Source organism: Anolis sagrei, chromosome 1 (assembly GCF_037176765.1).
Source record: "Anolis sagrei isolate rAnoSag1 chromosome 1, rAnoSag1.mat, whole genome shotgun sequence".
NCBI lineage: Eukaryota > Metazoa > Chordata > Lepidosauria > Squamata > Dactyloidae > Anolis > Anolis sagrei.
In genome coordinates, this window is record NC_090021.1 from 208,643,878 (window position 1) to 208,653,236 (window position 9,359).

Genomic DNA, 9,359 nt, shown 5'->3' on the forward strand with positions numbered 1-9,359 from the left:
TGCAAAAAAAGTCTACATTAGAACATATATGCAAGAATATGTGCACAGCTTTCATTGGCGTTTAATAAATAGCAAACTGATGTACAAATGGGAAAAACTAACATTAAACTTGGGAAAATCAGAAATGAATGAAAGCGGCAGATTTCTCCATCTCTTCTACTTCCTTTGAATTTATTATGTAAAGGAGCTCTCTACGAGTGCACATAACTATTGGGTTATGTTTGCTTTTATGGCATCCACCCTAAAGTAAATTTGAATTAATCCCTGCTGATTGTCATTTGTTCACACATTATGGTACAGCTATGTTGCAATCACCTTCCTGGATTATCACTGTGATTATATTGTCAATTTTAAATTGAGGCTTGGTAACAATAGTTACGGTACAGTATACCAGGCATGGATACACACATCATAGTCATCTCCAATAAAGGGCACAATACAGTGTTCTGCATATATAGAAGCTCATTGATTTCTGCAAAGCTCGGCCCCCTTCCACACAACTGAATAAAATCCCCCATTTTCTGCTTTGAACTGGAATATATATCAGTGTGGACTCAGATAATCCAGTTCAAAGCAAATATTGTGAGATTTTCTGCCTTGATATTCTGGGTTATATAGCTATGTGGAAGGGCTCCCAGATTGTAATCTTCTGTATTTGGAGGCTTCCTATTTCATTAAAGAAAGGGAGTGAGACCACATACTTGCACTGGAACAAGCCGAACTTTGGCTGTTCTTGCTAAGATTCTTATAGCACAATCCTATGCAAGTCTAGTAGTTCACTCCATAATGAGACTTAATCTCAGGTAAATGTGCTTAAGGTAGCGGCCTTACTTAAAGGATTAAAAGAAGAAGAAAAGCACATCTTTGTCTCCCTTTAATTATGTAATTACACATGCTCAGTTTAGAGCCACTTCTAATGCTAGGTAGAAGCATAGGGAAGTGAGTAGTTTACATTCTTCTCACCCACAGTTCGGTCTGTGAGTCCCCATTGGTGTCCGTTGACCTTAACATCCATTGCCAAAGGTCTGTGTTCCACTGCAGACAATGAGAAAAGAGAAGCAATATTACTTGCCAGTCTTTCCCCACATTTATTGCATTTATATTCATTTAAACATTTCTAGAATGCCAAATATAATCTCAGATCAAAATGACATACATGTTACATGTTACTTTATAAGAATTTAAACAACAGCTGAAACAAAATAGCACCTGCCATTTGATGGATCAAAAACTAAGCCATGGTGTCACTAGGCCCCACTGACAAAGCAACAGATACTGGAAGAACAGTATGATCCCCTTATTCATGGACTTGATATTCACAGTTTCATTTACCAGCAATCCCCAGAATATTCCCTCGTGGAAGTGTTTGTAGGCCTCAAAGTCCTCCAGTGCAAATTCCATCATTAAAAATATAGGGTTCACTATCCAAGGTTGCAGGTATGTATGGGTGAGTAGTGTGTCTTGGAACATACCGGCAGTGAATACGGAGGTCATACAATAGTTTCCCAGTTTTCCCACGAAAAAGAACCCAATCAAACATGCTAGATCCACAACATAGAGTACCATGTCTTATCACAGACTACAGCTCTCAGTCTATTTCCTAACTACCTTCAGCATCTCCTGGAAAGCAGAAGCCTTTCAGAATGCCAAGTGGCTCTTTTGGAATTTGGCAAGCAGAAAATCAAGAGGTATACATGCCATTTTTGTTGTATACAACACTACACTGGAGATAAACCAGACTTTGGGCCTTTCCACATAGCCATATAACCCAGAATATCAAGATAGATAATCCACAATATCTGCTTTGAATTGGATTATCTGAGTCTACACTGCCATATAATCTAGTTCCATGTGGATTTTATACAGCTATCTGAAAGGGTCCTAACACATTCCCAGCAGTAGCTCCTCTCTGTGGCAATTTCCCTTGTTGGAGAGCTAACTAACCATGTAAGTAAGTAGCGGTGCTTCCACACAGGGCTTTAACCCATGCCCAATCAAATTTCTTAAACCTATTTGGGCTCAGGTTGAAGTCCACACTCCTCCCCCCAACATCAGCACTCTCTTGGGGGGGGGGGGGTTCCAGATGCCCTGCCACAATTTTGTGCATGGCTCCCGGACACAAAACAAAACCCACCAGAAAAGCCTTAAAAGCTTACCCGGCTGCCATTCCCCCTTCTCCAGAGCTCTCCTGGTGCATAGAAATGATGCACCAGGAGAAGAGGGGGCAGGAGCGATTTTCCTCCTTCTTGGCAGGTCATTTCTATGTGCCAGGAGAGGTCTGGAGAAGGAGAAATGGCAGCCGGGTCAGCTATTTTCTTTTTTTAAAGTTTTTCTGAGGGGGGGAGTTAGGGGGCAGGGGCTGTCTTGGCTTTGTTCGTTCCAGGAGCCCAAGAAACCTGAGGCAACTGTGTGGAAGGGCACCATAAGTTACACAGTGCAATCTCTGGGCCCAGTCCACACAGTGCTAACAGCTGGAAAGACCTGGGTCTTTCCAGCTGTCACGTTACTTTGGGACAAAGCAGGGTTTGCCTGACAGGGCCTGTTTTCTGTATAACTAACTATTTGCAGTGCCATCCATACTTGTTCATCCTTCTACAAGTATGGCACCTAGAAAAGTATCCAAAAGAGACATTGGAACTGATTACTACCCAGTAGCTCTGCTAGGTTCCTAAATACAACAGTGCAAAGAAAGACGAAAGCTATTAGCAAGTTTAATGAATGCATAAAGTTGACTGGAATACATCTTTCATTTGAATATACGAAAGGAGAACAGCATGAGGTTAGAGGGCAGTTGTTACAGGAAGCAGCAGCCTTTTCTGAAACAAGAGGGAGGAGGTCTGGCTGAAGCCTTTGCCCCGCATTAGACCTGACACTTTGGCTTGAGAAAGGCTGCAGCTGTATGAAATCCTATTTGGACAGCAGGCTTGCATTCAAGCCAAGATACATTTGCAACCATTTTTACAGAAGTGCCATTTGCCCAATTGTTTGGAAAGGTTGTCTGACAAATAGGAGACCTGCATGTACATAAAAAGGGCTTGCCTTTCCTTCTCTCACACATCTGGAACTAGAGAGAGAGAGAGAGAGAGGATGGTGTATCTGTTGCAATTGTGAGGGAGTTTGGAAGCTGTGAAAGAAGCTGTGAAAGGCAGTGTTATCCAGCAGAGTGGAATTATATTTCTCACCTGCTCACAAATGCTGTTTCCAAGCTGTGACTAAACCCAGTTAAGATTCTGATCCATCATAACTCTACTGTCTCACATGTCAGAGAATTATAATACGACAAGCTACATCTTTGTACACGTGGTTGCATGTCTACTTCACTCCTTCCTCTGTTTTGCCTTAATGTGATAGACTGTTTGAGACAATAATTGTGCCCAAAATTCTCTAAGCCATATACAAATGTGTCACCACCTTGGTTCTGTAATGATGTAAGATATCCTGGCCTGAGCCTCTCCAATTCCCAATGTGATTGAAGGACTTTCTCTCTGTTGATCAGGAAACAGCTCCAAACCTGAAATCACTCATGTTCGAACTTATCTTCTGTTACGAACCATCATGAAGTCTAAGATCATCTGGAGAGGCCCTGCTCTCGATCCCACCGCCATCGCAAACATGATTGGTGGGGATGATGGACAGGGCCTTCTCAGCAATGGCCCCCCATCTGTGGAATTCTCTCAGACTGGCCACCTCCCTCCTGTCTTTTAGAAGGAAGCTCAAGACTTGGCTATGGGACCAAGCATTCAACCATTGAATAGCAGCAATGTGGGAAGAAAATTTAAGCAATTTGCAATAATGAAATGACCCAGACCTGGATTTGGATTTTAATTGGTGTGTTTTAATCAATTGTTTAACTTACTGTTTTTAATTAATCTTTTAAATTAATTGTTTAATGCTTTTAATTGTATTGTTGAATGTTTATAATTGTGACAGAACCGGATGGTGCTTGCTGTGAGGACACCCTGAGTCCCCCCTTGGGGGTGAGAAGGGCGGGTTACAAATGCAGGAAATAATAAATAAATAAATAAATAAATAAATAAATAAATATGAGGGGAGATATGGAGCATCAGTCAGCTACTGCCCAATTGACAAGTTCCTATCAATCAAAGTGCCCAGTAAGATGGGATTGGGAGACTGTCATGACTTCTATGTATCCCTAATCAACTGAATGTGTAGGGACCAGTCATGAATGCTTTGGATTGCACATTTGTAACTGTGTTATTAAGGCCTCACCACACTTGAGCATTTTTCTACTTCAATCCACTTTAAATGCTGTGACTGCCTCCTGCAGAACTCTGGGGTTTGTAGTTTAGGGAGGCCCAGGGTTTTTCTGGATGAGCAGTTTAAAGGCTCCTCCCTAACCATGCCCCCCCCCCCCGTGGCACAGCAGGTTAAACCACTGAGCTGCTGAATTTGCTGACCAAAAGGTTGATGGTTCAAATCTGGGAAGCAGGGTGAGCTCCTGCTTCTGCAAACCTAGCAGTTTTAAAACATGCAAGTGTGATTAGATCAATAGGTACCGCTCCGGTGGGAAAGTAATGGCACTCCATGCAGTCATGACAGCCACATGACCTTGGAGGTGTCTACGAACAATGCCCGCTCTTCAGCTAAGCAATGGAGATGAGCAGCACCCTCCAGAGTTGGACATGACTAGACTTCTTGTCAGGGGAAACCTTTACCCTAAACTACAAACCCAAGAATTCTGCAGGAGGCAGTCACAGCATTTAAAGTGGATCAAAGTGGATAAAAGCTTAAATGTGATGAGGCCCCAAGTGAATTCTGACCAGCGACAACAGCAATAGATCTAAAAGTAGCCTCCACACAAAATAGTATTACAAAAAGTGGCACTACTTGGAACATCTCATACTATCCAACAATCCTTCCCTGATTCTTAAATCTTTGGATAGTATCTAAATTTTGCTGGTACAAATCTCCAGTCAGACTATCAAACTGAGATAATGATAACAATAACAATAATACCATGCTCCCCCCCCCCAAAAAAAATCCCTGTTTTGCAGAAAGGAATTTATCTTTTCACACTAAAATGCAACCAGCACTAACATTGTTGAATTACAACCAACAAAGATGTGGGATAAGAGGAGCCACATTCAAAGTCTCACAAAAATAACCATGCTCAGGGTGCCATCCCCCCATTCCCCTTTTTACAAGATGACCTGAATATTCCCACTATGAATGTATTTGCAAGTTTTGCATAATGACTTTTATCAGGAAATAGGATTCTGTTTCTGAAATCTAATTGCCAAATGCAAGGTTTCTGAGGAGAAAAAGCAGACTACCTCACTAAATTTGTAACTCTTGAATACATTGCCTTAACAGAAGGTCTGCCCCATATTTAAGCGTTTTTAAATGGGCTTTTTGTTTAGTTTGATTTACCCTAGAAACAAAAAGCAAATCACTGTCTTACTAATACAGATTTGGATCTTTACACTTGGAAAGGAAATGAGTTTAGATTCATTTCCTCGTGCTAATATCAGACTAAACTGTGACTTAAATTAGGACAGAAGCTCAAGCGAGGCTGGCGGGGACGAGGAGCAGGGCCTTCTCAGTGGCGGCCCCCCGCCTGTGGAACTCACTCCCTGGGGAGATTAGATCGGCGACCTCCCTCCTAACATTTAGGAAAAAACTAAAGACCTGGATGTGGGACCAAGCTTTTGGTCACTCTGACAATTAAATCAAGGACCTGGGAATAGACAAGACAAACGGAATAGGGCGGACTTATGGACTCTGATATATGGACCCTGACATGAGATTGTTTTAGGTTTTAGGATTTTACTATGTACTGATGTTTTAATTTAAGTGTTGAATTGTTATTTTTTGTATTACTTGTTATGTGTTCGGGCATCTAATTGTGCCCCCCCCTGTAAGCCGCCCTGAGTCCCCCCCGGGGTGAGAAGGGCGGGGTATAAGTGATTGAAATAAAATAAATAAAGCTGAATCTGGATTGGCTGGTAGATTTCTGGGTGATTAGCAGTACATCTGTAAAATACCCTGCTTCTCAGTGGTTTAACATTAAACAGCAGAATGAGTCCAATCACTAAAACCAAATTACCCATAAAGTGGAGGTAGTCACCTTCAATGTGGAAAGAACGTCAGCTCCATTCAATTCTCATGAACCGTAAAATTCATTTTATTTGCTTTGAACTGGATTATATGGTAGTGTAGACTCATATGATCCAGTTCCAAGTAGATAATGTGGATTATCTGCTTTGATAACCTGGATCATATGGCAGTGTAAAAGCAGCCAGATATACATGTCTCTTGAGTCACATATACCCTTAACACATGTGTTTTTGTCATTTTATTTCTTCCCCATTTCACCCATATTTTAATCACTAGTCAACATTTACGCAACAATTTGATCATTACTGCTATTTTATCGTGCCATCAATTATTTCTCACCCCCCCCCCCCTTGAAGATGAGCCCAGCCATCCCATCTGGCAATTCAAAGTGTTGTTGTTGTCCACTTCTTGGATGATGCTCTAAGTTTCAGAGGGTCTGACTTCTGAGTGCTGGGGGTTAAACCATCTTCTATGGCAGTGCTACTCAAAGTCTATGGACCAGTGCTTGGTCCTTGAAGAGCTTCCAAGAAACAAATAAACCATGCTAGCCAATAAACACACACATTCCACTAGTCCTTGGCATTCTGGGCAGATGGGAATTGCTGAGTCCCCCATTGGATAGCCTGAAAAACACTGTTCTAAAGGACACTGGGGGACAGCTTTATGGCCCTCTGGATGCAGCACTATCAAACAAACACACACAGTGGCAGCTTGTGGCTTCCAAGTCCAGCTACTAGATGGTTCAATTAGTCTTTTGCCCCATACCCAGGTTGGACAACTGATTTGCACATCAGGACTGCCATGAACCTCCAACAGTTTCCATTGGCTTCAACCTGCCCAGGCATAGTTAACCATCTTTTGGGTTCTAGCACGCACATTCACCCTTCACTTCTCCAACAGAGTGGGAGAGTTGGGCTGGTGGTGATGGAGGCCCTTGTCCGTCCCTTTTGAACAGCACTTGCCTATCTCTTAGGATTGACTGACCAATGTTCAACTGCTGTTCACATGTAACCCTTCTACAGTTCAGCCTTCAAAGTTCTCATTTGAATATTCGCTACAACCACCAAGATTTGTGACCGTGGTGGCATCACCTGTGCCTGCACCGTAGGCTTCAAAACCCCCTGCAGTTGCTCTCCTATTTGTTGCGGTGTATCTCCCGAGGTCCACAACAGCCAGATATGAGCCTGACGCTCCAGCACCATCCATTTTCAGGGACAGTTGATTCGGCAGGTGAGTTGTTACACACTCCTTGGTGGATTCTGACTTCCATGGCCACCATCCTGCTGTCTATATCAACCAACACCTTTTCTCGGGTCTGATGAGTGTCAGCATTCATTTCATCTCGCAGCACCAGTTCTGCTTACCAAAAGTGGCCCACTGGGCAGCTTGCATTCTGTGCCCAGCTTCAAGCCAGCAAGCTGGGCTTCTTTCCCATTTAAAGTTTGAGAATAGGATGAGATTGTTTCAGCCCTAAGACCTCTAATAATTTGCTTCACCCGATAAAACTGTGAATGGATGAGCACCAGCTATCTTGAGGGAAACTTTGGAGGGAGCCAGCTACTAGATGGTTCAATTAGTCTTCCAAGTCAATGTGGTGGTGAACTCATTCTGTGTGTTAGTCCAAACTTTAGCAGGGCAATCAAGGTGCTCTCATCTTCGAGAGTTCTTTTGAAATTTGGACTAGAACCCAAAGCAGATTCTTCCCCCCATAATGGCATGGAAGCAACCTGATATCATTGGCAGCCACTCCTCTGCACATATACAAACCCAAATAATCTATTTAGCAGTTCTATCTGACTTACCACATGTCGGGAACAATATTAGCTGGAACTGTGGCCTGTGAGGAAGTCCTAATATTAGTTCACTGGCTGGATTCAGAACTATTGAGTTTGCTACAACCGCAGGACCTCTGTACCAAAATATGTCTATGTAAGGAAGCATTAATCTGTATGCCTCTTGGTTTGAATAATGTGTGCATGTGCCTGCTATCCCTTTCTTGCCTTTCTTCAGCCGTGCCATGTGAAGCTCTGATTTGAATTGGCATGATGGGATTTGATCACAGGAGACGGTCTAATTCCTCTTCTGCAATAGCAGATCCAGCTCTTCTGTAGGAGATGCTCTGCTACCAGAGATCAAAATGGGGCATTCCACAACCATTTTGTTATCCACATAGCTGCATGAAAGGCAAAATAAATGTAACTTATCAGACTTATCATTTTTTGAATTCAGGCCTTCTCACTAATGACTGCACACTAATCAAGATTTGAGAGGGGTGAGTGCGAACAACTGATGATTCAGAAAAATGCTTTGCTTGTTTTGATATGACTGTACAGTAGTTATCACAAGATATCAAGTAGAGTGTGTGTGGACGGAAGGAACAAAGGGTAGGTGGAAGAGAAATAAAGAACAGAAATCAACACATGCCCAAAAAGTTGCAAATTTGCAACTGAGGGACATATCAAAGGCAGGAGGAACTCTTATGCCCTTTCTATCTTGTCCTCATCATACTTTCTCGTTGTCTAGAGAAACATGAAATTGTTCTTCTCCAAAACCCACTGATCATCTGGGAGGAAATAGCAACCATGCTTTCATCATAACATGACATATCCAGTTGTTGCAATGATTGGCATCAACTGGCTCTTCAGCAGTATACTACCTTCTTGTAAGAAGTCTTAGTCCTTCTTCTGAGTTTGAAGAACCATCATCCCACCTGCCCACTCAGTTCATGGCACTCCACCATGCCCAGAGAATGCTCCAGGTTTACATACAATCTAGCAAGATTATGTCTGAAGCAAGAATCCTCTTGGTAACATCCATGTAAATCAGTGGTTCTCAACCTGGGGTCCCCAGATGTTTTTGGCCTTCAACTCCCAGAAATCCTAACAGCTGGTAAACTGGATGGGATTTCTGGGAGTTGTAGGCCAAAAACATCTGGGGACCCCAGGTTGAGAACCACTGATGTAAATAAATAGAGCATATAGGCTACAATATGGAACTTCTGCAAACAGATGTTTCAGGTAACTACAGACTAGCCACACATTCCCTGCAGATACAAGGATTCTAAGAATTTTTAAAAAGTTAACTCTCTTCCCAAAATTTATGCTTACTTTTAGCCTGTTTCTGCCTATCCAGATCCACAATTAACTGCAAGGGTAAAAGACTCCTGACTAATAGTAAATGTATAAGGGCCTAGATTCAGATTTTTATGCAACAATGTTTTGTTTTTTTAATGCATGCAGCAGACACTTTGTTTTGTAGACTACACCGTAAGGGTTTGCTGA